Here is a 22777-nt window from a genome sequence, read left to right as displayed (position 1 = left end):
CGCTCCCCGTCGCTGAGTTTATCTAATCGTGTTTGTCCTTTCTCTCCGTATTTTCCCGTGTTCCTGTTTCCTCATCCGTCTCCCTGATTCGTCCGTCATCTCCTCGTTCCTGTTCTCCCTTGACCGTCTCGTTGTTTGTATTGCTTGTTTTTCCCTGTAGTGTTTGCGTTTTGTTATTAGTTATTATTAAGCGTTTGTTTGTACTTTTACTCCGTGTCCGTGTCTGCATTGGGTCCACCCGTTTTTGTGTGTTATCTCTGTACCGTTCATGACAAATTTGAAAAAAGCGGAATTCAGTTTTCAGCATTTGGGCTAAATAATCTCTTTACACATTGCTCTAGGACAAATTAACATAAAGCTGAGTTTGTTCTGAACATTTCCATATAAAACACTTGGATATTATGTTATATGCAAGTAGCCTTAAAAGGGGAATTTACAAAAGTATACAAAATCGAGAAAATAGCCTTAGACCTCAGAGGGTTAAAGATACTATTGCTTAACGCTCTGGCCAGGGGCCTGTTTCACAAAGCAGGTTCAAAAAACTCTGAGTCTAACCCGGAACTCTGAGTTGATCTACTCTGAGATAGGAAACTCTGAGTTTTCGGTTCCAGAACAGCAGATTTGCGTTAGGTTGATCAACTCAGAGTAGTTTGACCTGGAGTTAAGCGCGTGCACCACAAGTAAAAACAGACAGCATCAATGGAGCCCTGATTCGACGAGTCACCATGGCAACGGGGAAGCGAAGGGCTACGCTACAACTGGAATTGGAAATATTAATGCGCTCATACGGGAGTTTGAGCAGGTTTACACCGCTGCTGCAGCAAAAGAGAGGGAGACGGTGCTGGAGGACATTGCGGCTCGGGTCAGTGCGTAAGTTTAAATGTTGTCCTGTTGCAATCACAGTAATATCACAGGGGGAACTGCATGAGTGGGAGCCTATTAATTTATTTCATTTAAGTGCAACCCCGCGGGGGAGAAGCGCAGCTTAAGATGAAACATAAAAACATTTTTCAAACAGGTAAAACCTCAGCACAGTCTCATGGTGACGCCTCATTTTGAGCAGGTTTTACATCGTAAAGTAAATATTACCGTAAGTGGCTGTTTTTTATACAACATATCAATGTTGTATAAAAAACTCCCATTTGCAAAAAAAACGCAGCGCAACACACAATATCTGCTGTGATATGAGAGCATGACTGGTTGTTAATGTTGGAAATGTAAGGAGGGGTGAGATGGACTGTGACATGAAACGGTGTTGTGCCGTATTCAGCCCCCTCGCATTATAGGTGATACTGTATTCTGGATCAGAAGGCTATACAGTATAGGAGTATATACCGGTAACCCAACTAAAAGCACACACTTTTGAACCTATGAATTGCAAGAAAAGCTGGAATTATATTTAGAAACGCTGAGTCAAATACATTCAACTTGCTCAAAAGATCCATTTCATTCATTTTGTAATTATGGCTGCAGTATATTAAGGACATCTATGCGCGGTCTGATAATCATCTCCCGACGAATATTTCATTCTCTTTGCGAAATGCGTCACCTTCATTCACGGGATCGTTATCAAAATGACACGCCATGGTAGTGTAAATATTCACCACCTAATATAACTTCTAATGTAGGCCTACTGAATGACTTTTATACGTTGTATACAAAAACTCCCGTTTGCAAAAAAACGCAGCGCAACACAGAATATCTGCTGTGATATGAAACGGTACCGCTCAAAAAGAGAATTGCCTGGAAATGCAAGAACATCTATAATCAATAGTCTGATAATCATCTCCCGACGAATATATAATTATCTGCGCAGTAATGCTGCAGCTTCATCCACGGGATTGTTATCAGAAGGACACGCCATGGTAGTGAAATAGTCGCCACCTAATATAACTTCTAATGACTGATGTTTTCAGTGATTTTCTGAAAAAACAGACGGAACTATAGCAGAACTATACTTCGCCAAAACTCGCGTGCTGACTGAATGAATGAGGAAATGAAACACCGTGTGTGGCTGAAAGAGGGCGGAGACAGAGAGAAACTCAAGGTTTTCTGAGAAAAACCTGGTTCCGACCAGGTTAGTTTCAGAGAGCATGTTACCATGGTAACTGACCGAGAGGTTAAGTTACCTCTCTTTGTGAAACAGGCTAGAGTTACCCCTCTGTCTCTGGTTTGAGTTACCTCCCTTTGTGAAACGGAAAACTCAGAGTTTCCCTCATTTCAGGGTTAACATACTCAGAGTTTTCACTAAACCTGCTTTGTGAAACAGGCCCCAGTACGCCACCCTACTTTGGACTTTGCAAGATATGTTTTTGCTCTCATTATGGCAATTATTATGCTGAGATGATGATATTTGACAAATGTGTTCATTTTTCAATGAATTTTGGAATTTCATCATTAACAGATGAGCCAGATACTCAGCTGAAACGAGTATCAGGTACAGATAAAGCACTTGTGTACTCGGGTTGAATGAAAATCCTCATCAATGGACTATGTCTGCATCTGTGATACAGTATGTTTGTCACAGCACCGCTCCTCTGCTGTGTCCCCCTTTGCTACACACACACACACACACACACACACACACACCCGGTCTGTTGCTCCCTGACTCAGACTTGAGGGTAATCACACTGATCATAAAAAAATCAAAAGTTCAAAAAGGAAAGTTATGTTGAGTATGTAAACTCTTGTTCATTACATTTATGTGTTGTATTCATTGTTGTAAACTTGTGTAAATAGTTTGTTTGCTGTCGTGATAAAAAACCATTGATCTGAAGCTCAATGCTGATGCTTTCCTGGAAATAGTTTTATAATCAGCAATAAATAGAACTATTTCTGATCAACCATATCAATTGCATGCTTAAAATAACATACCCGTTAAAGCCCCAACCATTTCAAAGCCCCACCCGTTTCAAGACAAGTCGACCCACTTCTGTGTTAAACCCCGCCCATATCCGGGTTAGGTCCCGCCCACCCCGAGTACGGATACTGATAATTCATACGGTAAACAGACACAGATAATGCTGTACTCGCTCATCCCTAGTTAACACTGAAAACAAAGTAGCAATGTCTATACAATTTGCGCGTGCTGGGTCGCTAGAAGCCCTTTTTGGGCACATTGACTACCATTAAAACCACTTATTTTCAATTATACTGCCATTGCAATACAGAAATGAAATTGTGTTAAAACGAACAAGCAAGAAATATGTGATCTGTAAAATCAATGGATCTCACTGCATTTTCTTTGATTCAAGTTTTTCAAGATTCAAGATTCAAGATTCAAGAAGCTTTATTTATCCCGAGGGAAATTATTGTGCAACAGTTTCGATACAAAGGCGGAAAAGGATCAGAGTAACAATAAGCATAAACATAAATCAAATCAAAATAAAGCTAACGTCAGATAAATCAAGCAATGAACCAAGTGTGACAGAGTGCAACAGACGTCGTGGTTAAGCGTAGGTATATACAATATACAACAATACGCAGCGTGCAGTTTAACAGCAGATTGAAATAAAATAAGTACAAACTAGATAAGTGAGAAGGAGCGATAAGTTATAAGTGTTAAAAATGTTAAAATGTAGCAGCATGTCCTACAGAACTAAGTGACAGTATGGCACAGTGGAGTGTAGCAGCATTTCGTACTTAAGTAAGTTACAGTAAACCACAGTGAAATGTAGCAGCATGTCCTAAAGCACAGTAAGTGTATCAGCAGATAGTTACAGTAAACCATTAATAAATAAATAAAGTGATGTAGTGGTGGTATAAAGTGACAGTGTAGTATAGCAGCATTACTTACTGAAGTAAGTGACAGTACAACTGAATAAAGTACAACTGAATAAAGTGGTGCAGTGATGGTATAAAGTGACATTTGACATTTTCAGGATACAGTGTCTCCACTGTTCCTTACCTGACTGGGGGGAGATGAATTATAAAGTTTGATGGCCGCCGGAAGAAAAGACTTCCTCCGGCGTTCAGTATTACACCGTGGGAGTATGAGTCTATGGCTGAATGTGCTTCTGCTGGAGGTCAGCAGCTGGTGGAGAGGGTGAGAGTTATTGTCCAGGATGCTGTGCAGTTTAGACAGCATCCGCCTCTCAGACACCGCCACCAAAGAGTCCAGTTTGACCCCCAGGACGGAGCCAGCCTTCCTGATGATCTTACTGATCCTCTTTGCATCTGCTGCCCTCAGTCTGCTGCCCCAGCACACAACAGCAAAGAAGATGGCACTGGCTACCACTGACTGGTAGAACATCCTCAGCATGGTGTTACAAACATTGAATGACCGGAGCCTCCTCAGGAAATAGAGACAACTCTGGCCCTTCTTGTAGACAGCCTCAGTGTTCTTGGAAAAGTCCAGTTTGTTGTCCAGGTATACTCCAAGATATTTGTAATCCTGGACAACATCCACAGTCACGCCGTTGATGGAGATGGGTGTGGGGGCAGATTTACTCCTGCGGAAATCCACCACTAGCTCCTTAGTCTTGGTGGCGTTTAGAATCAGGTGATTAGCTGCACACCAGTCGACAAAGGAGTCCACAACTCCTCCTCCTTCCCCTCACTGACACAGCCAACAATTGCAGAATCGTCAGCAAACTTCTGCAGGTGGCAGGACTCAGAGAGGAACTGAAAGTCTGAGGTGTACAGGGTGAACAGAAATGGGGAAAGAACAGTACCCTGTGGAGCTCCAGTGCTGCAGACCACGGTGTCAGACACTCCGTCCTGCAGTCTGACATACTGTGGTCGACCCGTCAAGAAATCCGTAATCCAGGAAACCAGGGGAGGGTCCACCTGCATCGCCGTCAGCTTCCGTCCCAGCAGAGCAGGCCGGATGGTGTTGAACGCACTTGAGAAGTCCATGAACAAGATTCTCACTGTGGTCCCCGCTCTGTCCAGGTGGGCGCAGGCACGGTTGAGCAGGAAGATGATAGCATCCTCCACTCCTAGTCTCGGCTGGTAGGCCATCTGTAGAGGGTCCAGTGATGAGCTGACCAGGGGCCGAAGAAGTGAAAGAACCAGCCTCTCCAGGGACTTCATCAGGTGCGATGTCAGCGCCACCGGTCTGTAGTCTTCTGAGGTGCTGGGACGCACCTTCTTTGGTAATGGTACCAGGCAGGATGTCTTCCACAGCACAGGGACCTTCTCGAGACTCAGGCTGAGGTTGTAGATGTACTGCAGGACTCCACACAGCTGGATCACACATGTTTTGAGGACCCTCTGGCTGACACCGTCGGGACCCGCTGCCTTGCCTGGGCGGAGTCTGCACAGCTCCTTCCTCACCTGCTCTGCAGTGAAGGTCTGTCTGCTGTGTGTGTTGGTGGGGGTGGAGAGAGGTGATGGCGGGGGGGAGGGGACAGGTAGTGCAAAATCAGGAAGGAATTGAGGGGGAGGTGTCACTTTTTGAAGTGAAAGGATAAAATCCCCATCCATCAATATGACCTATGCCACCATGTTTGCATCATAATAAAAGTTTGGGAACCAACAACAGCGACTCCATGCAGAGCAGAACAAGGCAGCCAGGTGCCTCAATTTGTTTATGCAGGTGCTTGAAAAAGTGACTTTTTTCTAATAAATTGGTATTTCGAGGGTCAAAGTTATGAAAAATTAATTCAAATTTGCTAAACATGAGTAGGACTGGAGTTAATGAACAAACAAAAAAAGATAATTAAAAAAAATATATATTTAAATTTTTTTTTTTTTTATATATGATCCAGTGACCAAAAGGGTATTCTAAGGGGAAGCAGAGTTTTTTCAAACAGTGTCCTGAGGGTTATATGTGATCCTGGAAGAGTTGATATAGCTAATGACTAAAGAGAACTGGTTTCAAGCATCAATCCCAGCCCCCAAAGGATTGAAAGAAATGTACGGATAGTAATTTTAAAGAAGGACTAATAGATGTGACTAGGATTGTTATAATATAGAAATATAATATTCTCTTCTAATCAAAGTGTTTAGCTCATATGCTATACTTTAGCTAGCTAAAGTGTTCAGCTCCTTTCAAAGGGGATGAAAAGTTCAAGAAGCACCATGAAATCAGCACGCTGCTTGTATAACAAGCAGTATTTCTGTGGCACTATTCGCAACAGAAAAAGAACGAGCAAGACACATGTGGTGGCGGCCTTGGGCGAGATTTGCTTAGGGCAGCACAAAAAGAATGATTGTTTGAACCGCAGAGGAACTTGCACAGACACAGTAATGAGAGTTACAAAAGGAACGAGGGAGAGATAGGCAGAGGCACAAGGAGGAATATGCTGTGTGTGGTCTGGATGGGATGTCTGCGGTCAGTAAGAGAGAAAAATACTTTGTGTGATCAAAGATCTGTGAGATTCTTATTCTTGGATATTAAATGATTGACTCATCAATTTCACTTCAATTAAAGCCGCCTTGAAAGTTCCTCCTACATCAACGAATATACGGGATCAGTTGGAAAAGTTTGGAGTCAGATAGCCTGTAGGAGCCCTGGAGGCGATCCCCATCACTAGCTTACCTTAGCGGGCTTGCCGATGCAAACTAACATTAGCTCACCATAACATATGCTAAGGTTGGCCAGCTGGCTGTGGCTTGGCAGCATTTTTTTTGCTTCACTTTTGTAGTGGAGAGTCTTTTAAGTCTATGCTCCCGACAAATAAAACAGAAAAAAAAAGAGAAAATCTGTCATTTAGTATTTTAGCTGACTGACCCTTTGCACCTTGTCTAAACACATAAGAAACAATTAATGGTAAATAAAAGATAAATAAAGAAAAAATGCCCTGGTGCAGATTAATATATTAATGCTAGTGTTAGCAGGACAGTGAAGTGTGTGTGTGAGTGTTCCTAATGTGCTTTTTCCCAACATGCCAGTGACCCTGTTCAGACCTTGCAGTAGGGGTGTAACCATACCGAGAGCCGAGTATCCGGAACGGGCTTTGCGTCTCTGCCTGTTGGAGATTTGTTTCATTTTCTTTTTTTAACTGTCAGCCGGCTCTAACCAGTTCTTTTTTTTACCTCACGCACTGAGTGCCTGACACTTTCTTGCTGTATTTCATGAAAAAATAAGCGAAATGGTGGTTTACATGAATAAATAATATTACAAATTAAGCGACACACACACACACACACACACACTCATCCTCATCCCCCTATGTGCTGTTGTGATCAAAACCATTGATCTATAGCTCAATGCTGATGCTGTCCTGGAAAAAGTTTTCTAACCAGCAATAAATATAACTATTTCTAATCAACCATATCAATTGCATGCTTAAAACAACATAGTAAGACAACCCCACCCACTTCCAGATTAAATCCCGGCCATGTGCGGGTTAGACCAAGCCCACTCTGAGTACAGATATGGATAATTCATGGGGTAAATGGATACAGATACAGATAATGTTGTGCTCGCTCATCCCTAATTCGTACTGAACCGTCACAGTACAGGCACTTCTGGAATGTGAAGAATTAATAATCATGTGTTAGCGTGTTTATTAGTAATGATTAATGAGAGTGTGATAATCAATGATTGAAGAATTAATAATCATGTGTTAGCGTGTGTATTAGTAATGATTAAGTAATTAGTAAGAATGTGATAAGTGTGATTATTAGGTATGATCATTTAAAAGTGTGATAGTGATTATTAGTCCAAGCTCAAACTTTTCTGCTTCCAGCAAAGCACACAAACTTTTGACTCAAGCTTTTTTCTCTTTCTGCACAGGAACAAGTCAAGGTCACAAAGACAATGAACTAGTCAGCTTTCACACAGGCACCTGGCAAAATAGTTGAGATTAGACCAAGGGAGGATGAGTGCTGTGCTTTTTCACAGATAAAGAAGAAGACTCCTGTGGACACAGAGGGTACCCCTACGCAGGGAGGAAGATGGAGGCTGGAGGAACGGCTACTTCTGAAATAAACATATGCACGCACAAGCGGACACATAACCACGCCTTTGTAACAAGTTTATATGCTGGAGCAGATAGAATAGAGATCAGAACTTTTTGCCTCTGATCACGGGTACTGTGTTGTACACAGATGCTCTAGATAGAGAATAGAACATTTCTCCAGACGTCTGTATCATCCGATGTCCATCTACTAATAAATGCCTGCTGGCGCACTAAACTACCAACGACTCTGCCGACTCCAGAAAGCCTCCTGTAGAATTTGAATTACGCAATATATACTCTGTGAGGTCCTTCTGATTTGACTAACGTATTGTGTGGAAAATTCCTACAACTGGTATAGAGGTGGGCCGCAGTCCATGGATGTGGCATACATAGCGCTAAAATGGCGAATGTACAGTCTTGCTTCGAGGTGCGGAACTTAAAACTTGAAGTCACAGTTCCTCCTGGACCATTTAGCCTCTGGCTCGGCTCGCACATGCACAGCATGGTGCACAGTAGCAGTCGCTGAGAGTAGCAGAGCAGGCAGCAGCAGGCAGGCAGAGCCACAGCACAGAACGCCCCACACCACCGCAAGCACAGCTGTGCGGATCGATGGCTAGTGAAAAACCAAGCTGGGCAAACTCAGCTCCCGACACTGTTTCAACAACCCCTACCTGGGAATTCAGAACGGGCAAATGGTTATGCTGCAGTCACACTTATTCAAGAAGTATTTTATTTATTGGAGAATTGCAGCAGTATTTTTAAAAAATATTTCTTATACATTTTGTTTGTGTGTTTCATGCTGAGAGCTAAAACTGTTTAACTGTTGTGTTTAATTGTTTACTAATTAAACTTACGTTTGTTCTGACAAATTTGCATTTTTCTCATTTGAACCCCTTAACTATGAACCGTACTGCCCTGTACCGTACCGTGACTTTAAAACCGAACAAGCCCCCACCACTGTGGTATTATGGAATAATAGTGTAAGGAATGCCTTTATTTTGTAGCAACCGGAAGTGAGGTCGCTACCGGTGGAAACACTAGTGCATGGCAGCTGTACAAGGTTGATAAATAAAGACAGACTCCGACTATGTCATTATACGAGCCACATTATAAGAATAACTTGACATGGTGTCAGATGTGGGTGACTTGTAAGCGAAAAAAAACAATAAGAAGAGGGAGTGTATCTTTTGGGCAGAAGAATGGGAGATGAGCCGGCAGATATGGCACAACCTAAACCAACTGCTACATTCACAATACAACCTCCAGAGCCTTTCGATTTTACCAGGCCTCAAGAATGGGAGCATTGGATCAGGAGATTAGACCACTTTTGCCTTGCAAGCAACTTAAACACGACGTCGGAAGAAAACCAGGTGAACACGTCAGTGTATTGCATGGGCGACAAAGCCGAAGATGTGCTAAAGGGGCTAACTGCAGATGAGAGGAAGGTGTACACGGATGTCAAGGCGGGCTTTGATGCATTTTTTGTGCCTAAAAGGAATGTAATCTACGAAAGACCCAAGTTCAATCAGCATGTACAACTGCCAGGAGAAACGGTGGATTCCTTCATTACTGCTCTCTACGGATTAGCTGAACAATGCAACTATGGACAGTAACAGAACAAGCTGATCTGCGAAAGGTTGGTGGTCGGGCTGAGAAACGTCTCATTGTCAGAAAAGCTACAGTTAGACAGAAATCTAACCCTTGAAACTGCTATGACAAAGACGAGGCAGTCTGAGGAAGTAAGGCGACAGCAGTCTGACTTAAGAAGAGAAAATGGCAGTGCTGGCAAGTGCTCTAATGTGGATGCTGTGCATGCTAAAAGTTACAGAAAACCCCAATTTCCCTCAAAGCCTCAGCCACACTCACAAACATCTTGCAAAAATAAACTTAATACATAGCCAGTTTTGAAGGCTTGTTATAGATGTGGGAAAATGCCCTCGCATGGAAAAACGGAATGGCCTGCTAAAGATACTGTGTGTCACAACTGTGGCAAAAAGGGACATAATGGCAAAGTGTGCAGAAACAGTGCTAAATCTCTGAATGCTGTCACCACGGAGGAAGAGGAGAGCTTTTTCCTGGGAGCTGTGGATGCTGGTAAAGACCCGTGGACAGTACAGCTACAAGTGAGACCAAAAAAGTGCGCTTTAAAATAGACACTGGTGCTGATGTTACCGCCATGCCAGCTGAGGTGTACCATGACATTACAGGGGGGCATGAAGTGAAGCACTGCGGAAAGTCAAAACAACAGCCATAGTGGGCATTATGTCGTAAAAAACCTACACACTGCACTGTTGGGAAGGCCTGCCATAGAACAGCTTCAGCTTGTGTGCAGGGTTGACAAGATCACCATGGAATCAGTATCGGAAGCTGTGTAGTGCCTTGGGCCTTGTTCTGAGGCTATACTCAATTAAATTAAAGCCAGAGGCTGTGCCCTTTTCTCTCCACACACCACGCAGAGTCCCTCTTCCGCTTATGGGAAAAGTGAAGGAGGAGATAGATCATATGGAGAAGATGGGTGTGATCACCAAGATTGAGGAGCCGACTGATTGGTGTGCTGGGAAGGGGCGGTTCTAGACCAATTTTACTGGGGGGGCCGGGCTGGGGCCAAGTGTTTTGTCAGAGGGACATATTTAACCCGGGACAAAAGAGACAAAGACAGTGTTCAAGCTTTCAAAATGTTCCATTTAATATAATAATAAGTACACTGCTGGCCAGTATGACTACTACAATAGTGTCTTTATACCTGAATCACTGTACAATTTAAGATTACAACCCTATATATACATCTGATTAGCACTTTATTGCCATTTATATATTCAACTTTACTGTTACATTTGTACTGATTTCACATAACAGCAACTGTATTCTGAGGTTTTGGTAATTTTTGGCAAACCGATCGACAAATGAGTCAAGATTCAAAGCCTTTGCCCTCCTAGACTCAATACTTAGTACACCCAGATTGCTTAAGCTCTCATCGCTCATGGTGGACCTGAGGTAAGTTTTCATCAGCTTTAACGTAGAAAAACTTTGCTCACAAGAAGCAGTACTCACTGGGATCGCAAAAACGATTTTGTAGAGCTTAAAAAACATGTCTTTATATGGCTCAATGAACTGTACCAGCTCTACTGTACTAGAGGGCCTATTCATCCCAGTCTGTATTTTCCTGTCTAAAATCCGGCTGAACTGATGTAGTTCATGCCCCAAGTCCTCAATATTTGAATCGAGCAAATGAAAACAGAGCTGTCTCTTTCAGAAATGCATCATTTTGGGGGTTTAGAGCCTGGATGCTATTCCTTGTGTTACAGTTTGTCTTTGAAAACGTTCTGTTAAGCTCACTGAGCATCAGATCAATGACAGGGTAGAAAAAGGTTGTATGAAACCCATCTTTATCTTGTTCTGACTCTCTCTCTGACCAACACTAGTCAGTATACAGTGTTCACTGAGTTTAAAATATGACTCCTGCCTGAAGTCATTTAATGACTGAACTAAAGCTTCAACTAAATCAACAGCTTTTAAAATGTCAAGTGATGAAGATTGTAGCATATCAGAGAGAAGTTTTGTTTCTCCAAACACAGATCTTTCACCTTTACGTTCTTGGGCTATCTCTTGCAGTACTCGTTTAAGCGCAGGCAATCTATCCATAATGTTCAGTGAGCCATGAATCGACATGCCCAACGAGTGTCACTTAATTGATTGAGTTCTCTTGGTGCACCTTAGTACATGTCTCTTTGTATAGTAAGCCATTTCGGATGGACATATGGCCCAGATGTGAACACATATAGTTTTTCTAGTAAGGAGAAGAACTCCTCTGCCTCTGGGACAGCTTTGACTGTATCTCCTAAAACTAAATTTAGACAGTGGGCATTGTAAAGGATGTAAAAGGCATATTTTGCTCGCTCTTTGATTCTATTCTGGACCCCGGAATGTTTACCGCTCATGACAGCAGCACCGTCATATGTTTGGCCTACAAGGTTCTTTTTGTATTATTTTCTCAGTGAGGCCTGCTGCATCTAGCGTCTCAGTAGATTCAAAATGGAGAAAACTCTCCTGGATAGCTCCATTGTATTAGTACCTTAGAACTAGAGAAATAGGTTATTTTTCTTTGCATATTTTGTTTCATCTGCCATGATGCTGAAGACTTCACTGTTTTTCACTTCTTCTGTAATTTCAGTTTGAACCATGTCCGCCAAACAATTCAGAACCTGATTCTGAATGATTTTGCTTGTGTACTTTGCATTATGAAAGAAGGTCAACCTTTTTTTAACAGCTTTGTCATGGTTAGCGATTGTCTCTAGAATTGCCTTGAAGTTCCTTTTATTATCCGAGTCTGCAGACTCATTGTGACCTCTTTGAGCCATGTTTTGTGTGGCAGTAAGTAATAACACTTCCCCTATTGTTTTTATATATTCCCTATATTCGAACCTGTCTGTTATGCTCCTTGTTTAGGACATTTACCAGTGTTGCATTAGTTGCAGCAATGCTCCAATGGCATGGATAATTTGATTAATCTCAATCATAAGACTACACTACACACTTCAACATGGACACAATTACTACTTACTAACGTTAATTACACTGCTTTGGAAGCAGGCAAATGTTTTTTCAACATCACAAACCTGATGGTTCAGTGCTTGTGGAGGCACATGTCTGTGTCCCACACTCTTGTGGTGCTTGTATGTGGCCCTCAGTTCACTCTCGGGATCTTCATTTGTCTCTCTTTCCTGCTCTGTGCCTTTACTTTGAAAATCAGTCTCTCCAACAAACGAGTCTTCTGGCTCTCTCTCTGCGGCGCTCTCAACTTCCTGACGTTTTTCTTCAGCTCTCTCAACACCTGAACAATCTGGCTCTGTCTCTGCCTCATCATTGTTATTTTTCTTTTTGGGGCCGAAACAGGACGTAATGTCTGTTTTCTCTTCATTTTGAACTAGTATGGAGAGTAAATCAATAATTTTTATTATTGTAGAATCTTCGTTCAGAAGGGGGGCCACAGCAGGGGCCAAGCTCAGAGCTACAGCCCCCCCCCCCCCCAGAACCGCCCCTGGTGCCGGGATGGTGGTGGTGCCGAAAAAAGCAGGTGATGTTCGCATTTGTGTGGATTTCACAATGATGAATGAATCAGTTTGCAGGGAAAAGTTTATCCTGCCTTATGTTGAGCACATTCTGGGCATGCTAGCTGCCGCAACAGTATTCATCAAATTAGATGCCAATATGGGCTATTGGCAAGTACCATTGACAAAAGAGTCTGCCAAATACACCATCTTCATCACGCCATTTGCGCGCTACCATTTTAACCGTCTACCCTTTGGCATAGCATCAGCCCCTGAACACTTTCAAAGGATGATGATGACAGAAGTGACTAGTGGCCTGGAGGCGGTACTGTGTCACATGGATGACATCCTGGTTTGGGGACAGACGCAGGAGGAGCATGATGTGCGGCTACATGCAGTGCTAGTGAAGGCACAAAAGGCTGGCATTACACTCAACATGAACAAATGTGAGCTCTCACGCCACACAGTCAGATTCCTGGGTCAAGTGATTTCAGAAGATGGAGTGAAGCCTGATCCAGAGAAGAAAAGAGCAGTACAGGAGAAGGATGAAGTGTTCTGGGCATGGTCAATCAGCTGGGCCGCTTCTTGCCTAACCTCGCTGAAAAGTACAAAGTGCTACGAGACCTGCTGTCCAAGAAGAACCATTGGTACTGGGGGACAGAGCAGCAGACGACCTTTGATCAGTTGAAAACAGAGCTGTCATCCACACCAGTGCTCACACTATACAACCCAAACAGTGCACTTAAAATCTCTGCTGATGCCTTCCTTTGGCCTGGGGGCAGTCCTGCTGCAAAAGAGTGATGCTACGTGGTCACCTGTGGCATCCAGGTCAATGACACCAACAGAGCAGCGCTATGCTCAAGTAGAGAAGGAGGCATTGGCTGTAACGTGGGCTTGCGAAAGATCACACACATATGCAAGCTTACTAGAGGACACCAATATCTATGCAGACTCTGTAATCAGCAACATTCCTGTCAGTGGGGATTATCTGAGCAGCCTACGTGAGCACCTAAAGGCAGACAGCACATACTCTGCACTGATGGAGTACTGCACAGGAGGCTGGCCTAACAAAAGCCAACTGCAGGGAGCGATAAGACATTACTGGGCTGATAGAGCAGTGCTGACTGTGCATGATGGACTGCAGCTGTGAGGCACAAGGCTTGTCATCCCATCAGCCTTACAGTGTGATGTGCTGCAGAGACTACATGAAGGACAGCTGGGGGTGACAAAGTGCAGGGGCCGGGCCAAACAGACGGTATGGTGGCCAGACCACAGCAGCCAGCTGAATGACATTGTACTGAAATGTAGAACCTGCATCCAAGAGAATGATAGAAGAAGAGAATGTCAAAGAGCCGCTGATGCCGACGGAGATGCCAGACAGGCGTTGGCAAACCTTGGGTGCTGACTTGTTCACGCTTAAAGGCAAGGACCTATCTACTAGTTGTAGATTATTTCTCAAGGTATATGGAAATTGCGCTGCTGTCACCCACAAGGTCCACAGATGTGGTTGTGCACCTGAAATCCATGTTTTTTCGTCATGGAATCTGTGAATTTTTAAAAAGTGACAATGGGCCCCAGTTTTCAGGTAAACACTTTGAAGCCTTTGCAGCAGGGTATGGCTTTGTGAAAATCACGAGCAGCCCCAAGTTTCCTCAGAGCAATGGGGAGGCGGAACACGCGGTACAAGTCATGAAAACCTGCTGACAAAGGCATCAGACCTATATCTTGCATTGCTGGCCTACAGAGCAACCCCTTTACAGAACGGCTATAGCCCGGCCAAGCTGTTGATGGTGCGCCGCCTCTGCACTACAGTTCCTGCCCTTCCAACCCTGCTGAATCCAGTTTTGCCTGACTACAACGCCCTGGAGGCAAAAGAGAGGGTGCAGAGGAGGAACGGTGCAAGATCCTTTAACAAGAGACATGGAGCGAGAAACCTGGAGCCACTCGTACCTGGGAAAGATGTATGGATCACCAATGCACGAGTCCAGGGCAACGTGGTATCTACGCATAACACTCCTCGCCCTATTGTCTAGGTGCCTCAGGGCACACTGAGGAGGAACCGGCATCATTTGGTGCCACTGCAGACCAACAGTGGGGTAATCGACGCTGATGAGCCTCCGGCGCGAGAAGATCCACCTAAACCAAAGCCAGCTCCACCAGTGTCATAACCTAGCGGAGAGGGCCCCATCAAAGAGACTGTGCGGACCAGGTGTGGGAGAGAGGTCAGAAAGTCACAGAGACTTGATTGGTGATTTAGTGATTTGTTTTCTGCAGTTAAAAAAAAAAAGTGGAATGGATAGTGTTCTGCTTTACTGTTTACATTTACCTGAAACCTGAGAGTTTAAGTTTTAAAGTACACAACCTGCTATAATAAGTAATAGTTCAAAGTATGGTAATGTGTTAGTTATTTTTCTTTCTATTTTGCATGTTTGAAACAGGGACAGATCAGGGACAGGTCTTCCGGCAAAAGGGCAGAATAAACCCCTTAAGACCTGCAGAGACAAAGGTAGTCCACCCTTTGGTCTCAAAGAAAGAGAGATGTGGTATTATGGAAGAATAGTGTAAGAATGCCTTTATTTTGTAGCAACCGAATGTGAGGTCGCTACCGGTGGAAACAGGCCTGAGGAAAAATACACACTAGCGCACGGCAGCTGTACAAGGTTAATTAATAAAGACTGCGTCGTTGTACGAGCCTCATTATAAGAATAACTTGACAACCACAGCGACTTCCTGGTTGATCCAATACAGAAGTGCCAAAAACTGCAGTTCTCTGAGTGTCCACTAGGAGTAGTTTGCACAATAGAGCAGTTTCTCATTGACCCCCATGTTAAACAGGCTTTTTTCAAAGCATAAATAAACCTATTTAAGGCCTAGTACAAAGAAATTCATGAATATGTAGTTATATTGCTACAGATATTCCTATTCTTTCATTGTAACATCAGCCGTTGATATTGACAAGTCGGAGCAGCTGTGAAATGGATGAACGCATTTATTTCCTATAAATTCTTAACAATGAAACAACCTCGATATTTTGTTATTCAAATGCTTAAATGCAAAATCCGTAAATCGGCTTCATCTGCAGCAACTTAACATGACGTTGAACTAAAGCAGCCGGATAACTTCTTTCTGCTCTACTGCTCAAATCAAGTCTAATCGCCAAAGACTCTCGTTCAGTCATATTATATGTCATGCATTGTTTAATAAATTCTTACTTTCACATCTAAAACGGAATCATTAAGTCTATCTGATTGAACTGGTATTGGCACCGACTGATTGGGTGAATTTTTGGTATTGTGACATCTCTACAACACACACCAGTAGACCACCCAGCGTTATAATATTACACACAAACACCGCCGTTTGTGAGAGAAAAGCAGGAAGGTGGACATCGTTTTTTCATGAGTCATCTAACGATTCTGTAATAATGATTTCTGTGAGAGTAACAACTGAGATTCACACATTAACAAAAACGATTTTTCATTTACATAAAAAAGGTTATCTATATCCTAAACGGAAATTATATACATGGTGATTTACATACAGATGTGTCAAGTGGAATTAGATCACAAGTGGTCACTGAAGACCCATGTGGAGATGCCCCTACTGCTCCGTGAAAACACACAAACAGAGGTGTTCAAATTTGATCGGATCACTCAAATCGGATGTCCCTACCAATGGAAACTGGGCCAGTCTGACCCTGATGAAAAGATAAAGGAACAGGGAGGGAGGGTGGAGGTGTGAGGGTGGTTGCTTTTCACCTCTGTATCCATCCATCTAGCTCTCCCTCCTCTCTCATGGGGAAGCCACACTCCATTGGCCTTAAATATTCCACTTTCTCTCATTTCTATTCCCCCTCTCTCTGACCTTTCCCAGATAGCTCTCTCTCATTTTCATTCTCCATCTCGCTGACCTCTCCCAGACAAGCCAGCCAATTATTTCCACTTTACACCCATAAAGAGCAACAGGGTGCAGCCGTGGTCGCACAAGGGCACAGAGGACATATGGTGCAGATAAACCAGTGTGTGTGTGTGTGTGTGTGTGTGTGTGTGTGTGTTTGGGTGTGTTTGTGTGTGCGCGCTGCTTACACTGAATACAAGAATATATCCCATCATCTCCCAAAGGGACTGTAGCAGTTTTAAGGTAAAGACTTAATTTTCACAAAACATCACGCCACATTATCCAGTCTACAATCCAAACTGTCAACTGTGTCTTCACTTGTTAAAACAAAATACAGCAGGTGTAAAAATGAAAATGAAGTGAATTACTTAGTCATACACTGTTAGCAGGCTGCAACTAAACAGGGAACATCCGTCTTTTTCTGTCTCTGAATTGTCAGTCCCTTCAATGTGTAATGGTAGCACTTTGTTTTCTGGGTGACTTGTGTGTGGGTTAAAAACAAGGTAACAAGCAAAACCACACCAAACATTATTTTGCTCAAAATAACAAATGCAAATTGACCATGAGCAAGAGCAAATTTGTCTCTCAAACTGAACAATGACAATGGTTTGTATGTGCATGTTAAAATTAAACATTGAACATTGAACATTTACAAGACAAGTGTGTACAAGTTCAAGTTCAAACAACTTTATTTATCCCAGAGGGCAATTCAATTTAGCAGTTAGCATAAGCAGAGTCTGCAAGTCGAGCTCTGGAAGGTTTTATTGGGAAAACCAAGACTTTAAGACATAGGGGTCATATCACCTATACCCATTTATATCAGTTTTATACATGACCTATTCGTCTGTTATAGTTTGGGGATCTTGATGTTTTCATAAGAGCACAAGTGCACAGTACATAATAGAGCAATTGGATATTTCATAGGAGTCCATAAATATGTTCCCACAGCCATGCTGACAGGGTGGATGTTGTGAGGTCAGATGGAAGGTAAATAGGGTAAATTTATGAAGTTAATGCTTATTATAGCAAACAACAGATTTGCAAGTAAAATCTTAACGTGGGACCTCTCAACAGATGGCATTTGGTGTCAGAAATATTCATGAAGGATATGAGCTTGGACATTTCTACAGCCACAGACAGATAGTGGATGTGGGAATGCTCAAAGATCTTGCCATGGCAAAGTATAAAAATAATTCAAATTGAAGGAAGGCAAATTACTGCAAACCAAAATTACGAACTGACCTACCTAAGAGCTTGCACTCTGTTCTGGTCTGTTCTGTTCTGTTGACAGTTCCACTCTGAGACTGGTCGATATAATGGAACTGAGGAAGATTGAAGATCGTGTTGTTGTGATTTTGGTAAAGCACAGAATGAAAGTCATTTTTTACCGTACTGCCCATTTTATAACATTCTAAGAAAAATACTCTGTAGAAGCAGTGAGTCTGCACACCAGAGTCTGCTCCTAATGGCGTTTAATGCTATATCACAACATGTTAGTTTTGGGCACACCTCGTAATGAACACCCATGACAGGTCATGTGATCAATTATCTTAAAGTGCAAACATAAAAATACAAATAAGAATATACAGTACAAATACTACACACACACACACACACACACACCAAAATGTATTATACTGTAGGTGTAATCGTCATTCCACAGATGATTAGAACTTCCAGTTTGATTATGAGAAGGCCTCAGCCTGATCAAAAAAAGGAAGAGACAAGGCTCATGTCGAAGTGTCCTTGGGCAAGACACTGAACCCCGAATTGCTCCCTGTGCTGTGCATGGATGTGTTAATGTGGTGTGAATGATAAGATTAGATGGTATGTAGATGTCCACCATGGCGGTGGACATCTACATACCATCTAATCTTATCATTCTGTGTGAATGTCTGTGATAATGGGTGAATTTATTGACTTAGCTTTAGTTAGATTTGCATTTATTAATCTGAAAATAAATGTTTCTGTTTACAATATGTCTGTTTATTTAATATTACACAAAGATGAATGTGCCAGCCTCTTCTAAGAAAATAACTTTAAAATCCTTCAACTGAGTAAACTATTGCATTTGATTGGTTTCAACCCTTAATTAATAGTTTATTATTTTTCATGAGACTTTTACATTAGTTATTCTTCATAACTCAAAGGTGGTGCCCCCAAGTCATTTTTATTATTATCTTTGATAATTATTAGTGGTAGCTAATATTTACTCGATTAATCTCATAATCTGAATGTTAGTCAAGGCCCTATGTTTAATTGTTTCTCCGTGTGAGGTTCTTAAAAAATTAGAGTTATTCATTTTTATTATTTTTTCTTTATTCATTTTTTCTTTATCACATATTTAATTTGATAGTCATCTTTTGATCCAATTGACCTAGAGTACCTACAATACCAAGACATTTAGAGTACAAAAATCATGTAGGTAAGACAAGGCCTGCAGAGCCTAAAGCATAACCTAAAACAACTTGACTATACACGCCTAGAATGTCAGGTAAACCGTTGTAATGACACACAATATCAAGTGTAAACTTTTCAACATAGAGCCGCCCCTACCACCACTAAAAAGTAGTGATAATAAATAATGAACAATGAAATATTAAGTCTTTCTTTGCTCTACCATCTCAGGAAGAAATGTTACAGGATAGTGATAAAATTAAATGGCGTTTCAATAACCACATATTTGCCATATTTAATTATATACATAAAGCCTGGACCAGAACACATACAACGTATGCACAATATATTGTCACTGTTACTCATATATACTATCACTAGTTTAATAACTATAAAATTTGTAGCTGTATCGTAGCTGCTATTGCCACTACTCATCATTGATCATGTTTGCCACCATAATTATTATCATTTTCATATTCTGTCACCTTAGCTGTGCTTGTTTCTACTATTCTGTTGTATTAACTGCCTTAACATATACGTCATATTCACATTACTATAAATATTATAGTTACTGTTAGGCTTTGCTTGCATCTCTGGAAGTGTGTCTGTCTGTCTCTCTCTGTCCATCTGTGTGTCTTTTCTCTCTTTCTCTCTCCTTTTCTTCCTCCCCAACCGGTCAAGACAGATGGCCGTCCTCCACCGAGCTGGGTCTGTCTGACGTTCCTGCCTGTTATAGGGAAGGTTTTCGTTGCCACTGTACTCTACAGAGGAATTGTTGGGTCTATGTAAATCATAAATAAGTCATTGAGTGTGGTCTTTACCTACTCTGTAAAGTGTCCTGAGATAACTTTTGTTATGATTTGACACTATAAATAAAATTGAAGTGAATTTAATTGAGTAGTAAGCTCCCAGAGTAGATCTTGCAGAGCATCCTTTTGCCTAGTGTATGAATGTCCCAACGTACTTATGTAATCACACAGTCTCTTTTTTGTCTGTAATGGGAAAAATCCATCAACAAAGATTAGACACCAACAAGTTTTGGCTTTTCTCCATGGTTTTATTCCAAGCATTTTCTTCAGAAAAGGACTGCACTCTCACACACACAAACACAGGCTGCTAGAGAGTCAGACCCAGAGCTAAGGGCAGTTCTCATTTTATTCATGAATACATAAATACATAATCAGCGTTTAGATGGGTGACGTGCAAGGTAAAGCCCTATCATTAGTCACATTGATATCATATAATTTCTGAGTAGCATACGAACAGGCTATAACCTTTGTTATACTTGTATCACAAGATATGAAGAACTTCTGTATAACGAGGGGATACAGAATGTGTTTTGTCCTGTGTTTTAAAACATGTTAATTGTAATTTCCGTCACAGTGTGTATTTGGTTTTGTATCTGTATTTTAAATGAAAATAATCTGTCTGAATAGTCTGAATAATCCTATAAAGGATGGGCCGCGTAAGCGGCCAGACATGAAAAATTCATTAAGTAATATTAATTCAGTGATCATTTATATTGGGAAATACTTCATCTTAGTCTCATGCATTGATCAGAGTTGTGATCAAAGATTTGAGTGGGCCTCAGAAGATTTTTAGATTTCAAACTGAGCTGCGTCATTTTTAAGTTTGGGAAGCTCTGGTCTAGAGGATTCAATTCAATTCAATTCAAAAAACTTAATTTGTCCCCGGGGGGCAATTCAGGGCACACAGAGCAGCAAATCACGATGCAATTATACAAAAAACATTTTAACCTAACACAAGAATAAAGTGTAAAAGAAGAGTAAGTGTCAGGATGTTAGTGTGTTAGTACAGGTTAGATACAGAGAGCATCGTAGGCGTGAGATGTAGAAAGACATGTGTGTATCAGATGTAAGCAAACATGTGACTTGTATATGATGTAAACAATGTAAACATGCAGTAGACTGTTGAAACAGGTATAAACAGAACTGTAGTGCAGAGAAGATATAAGTGGACAGTGATCAGATTCAGATGAAGTCAGACGTGATACATGTGTGTAATGAGCAGACGTAACAGAACTATAGTGCAGTAATAGATTATAAATATAATATATAACTATAAGCTAGATAATAAAGTGATAGTGGTGCGTGGCAGGAAAACAGGGGGGGGGGGGGGTGAAGTGTCCAGGGGAGGGTGTCAAGAGTGGGGAGGGGGATGGTCAGAGGGGTCAGGAGTTGAGGAGCTGGACAGCCCTGGGGATGAAGGTTGCTCTTCTCCTCTGTGTCCTGCAGCAGGGACAGCGAAGACGGCGTCCTGAGGGGAGCCACTCAAACGCTGAGAAGAGAGCGTGAGAGGGGTCCTGCATGATCCGACCAGCTAACCTGAGTGTCTGCTGCTCGTGGATGGTCGACAGAGTTCTAACAGGAAGTCCAATGATCTTAGAGCAGACCGTGGCTACGCTCTGCAGGCGGTTTCTGTTCTGGAGGCTGGTGGAGTAGAACCAGCATGTGATGGAGAACGTGATGATGCTCTCGATGAAGGAGTAGTAAAAGGTCAGGAGGATGTTCTTGCTGACTCCAAAGGAATTGAGCTTCCTAAGGAGGTATTTCCGCTGCTGACATTTCCTGAGAATCTCCTCTGTGTTGGAGGAGAATTTCAGCAGGCTGTGGAAGATGGTGCCCAGGTACCTGTACTCCTCAACTGCTTCAACAGGCTTCCCGTGGATCACGGTGTTTGCTGATGCAGCCAGTTCCCTCTGCTTGTTGGAGAAGGTCACCACCATGTCTTTGGTTTTGTTGACATTCAGCTCCAGGCAGGAGCTGTCACACCACTCACACAAACTCCTGAAGAGCTGGTCCGTGGTGCAGAGATGGGCCTGACAGCAGAGACAGGAAGACGGTGTCGTCAGCGTACTTCACCAGATGACAGTTAGGCTGTGTGGTTCTGCAGTCATCGGTGTAGAGGATGAAGAGCAGAGGTGAGAGCACACAGCCCTGAGGGGAGCCGGTTGAGGTGTGTTGGAGGTCGGAGAAGGTGCTGTTGACCAGGACTCTCTGTGAACGGTTGGTCAGGAAGTCCAGTATCCACAGGATTAGCAGTTGGTCCAGATGAAAGAGGGCTGAGAGTTTGTCAGCCAGGATGTGGGGCTGCATGGTGTTAAATGCAGAGGAGAAGTCTGCAAACAGGAGTCTGGCTGCAGTGTTGGGGCGCTCCAGGTGTTTGTGAAGAGTGACTATTAAGAATGTTTTTGCATCATCGACGCCTCTGCCAGCTCGATAAGCGAATTGGAGTGGGTCCATCTGGGAGTGGGTTTCCCTGATGATGTGTTGTTTTATGATCCTCTCCATGGCCTTCATCACAAGAGAGGTGAGGGCCACCGGCCGGAGGTCATTCAGACATTTGACGGCGCTCTTCTTGGGGATGGGGATAACTGTAGAGTGTTTCCATTGCTGGGGGACTATGCTGCTGTCCATGGATCTTTGGAACAGGGTCTGAAACACGCCCCCTAGCTGCTCAGCACAGTGCTTCAGGACGCGGCCGCTGATGTTGTCTGGGCCAGGTGAGCTGTTCTCCCTTGTCTTCCTGAGGGCTTTCACCACGTCCTCTTCACTGAAGGTGAAG

Source organism: Echiichthys vipera (genome assembly GCF_963691815.1).
Source record: "Echiichthys vipera genome assembly, chromosome: 6".
NCBI classification, from domain to species: Eukaryota; Metazoa; Chordata; class Actinopteri; order Perciformes; family Trachinidae; genus Echiichthys; species Echiichthys vipera.
Note: the sequence above shows the minus strand (reverse complement) of the source record.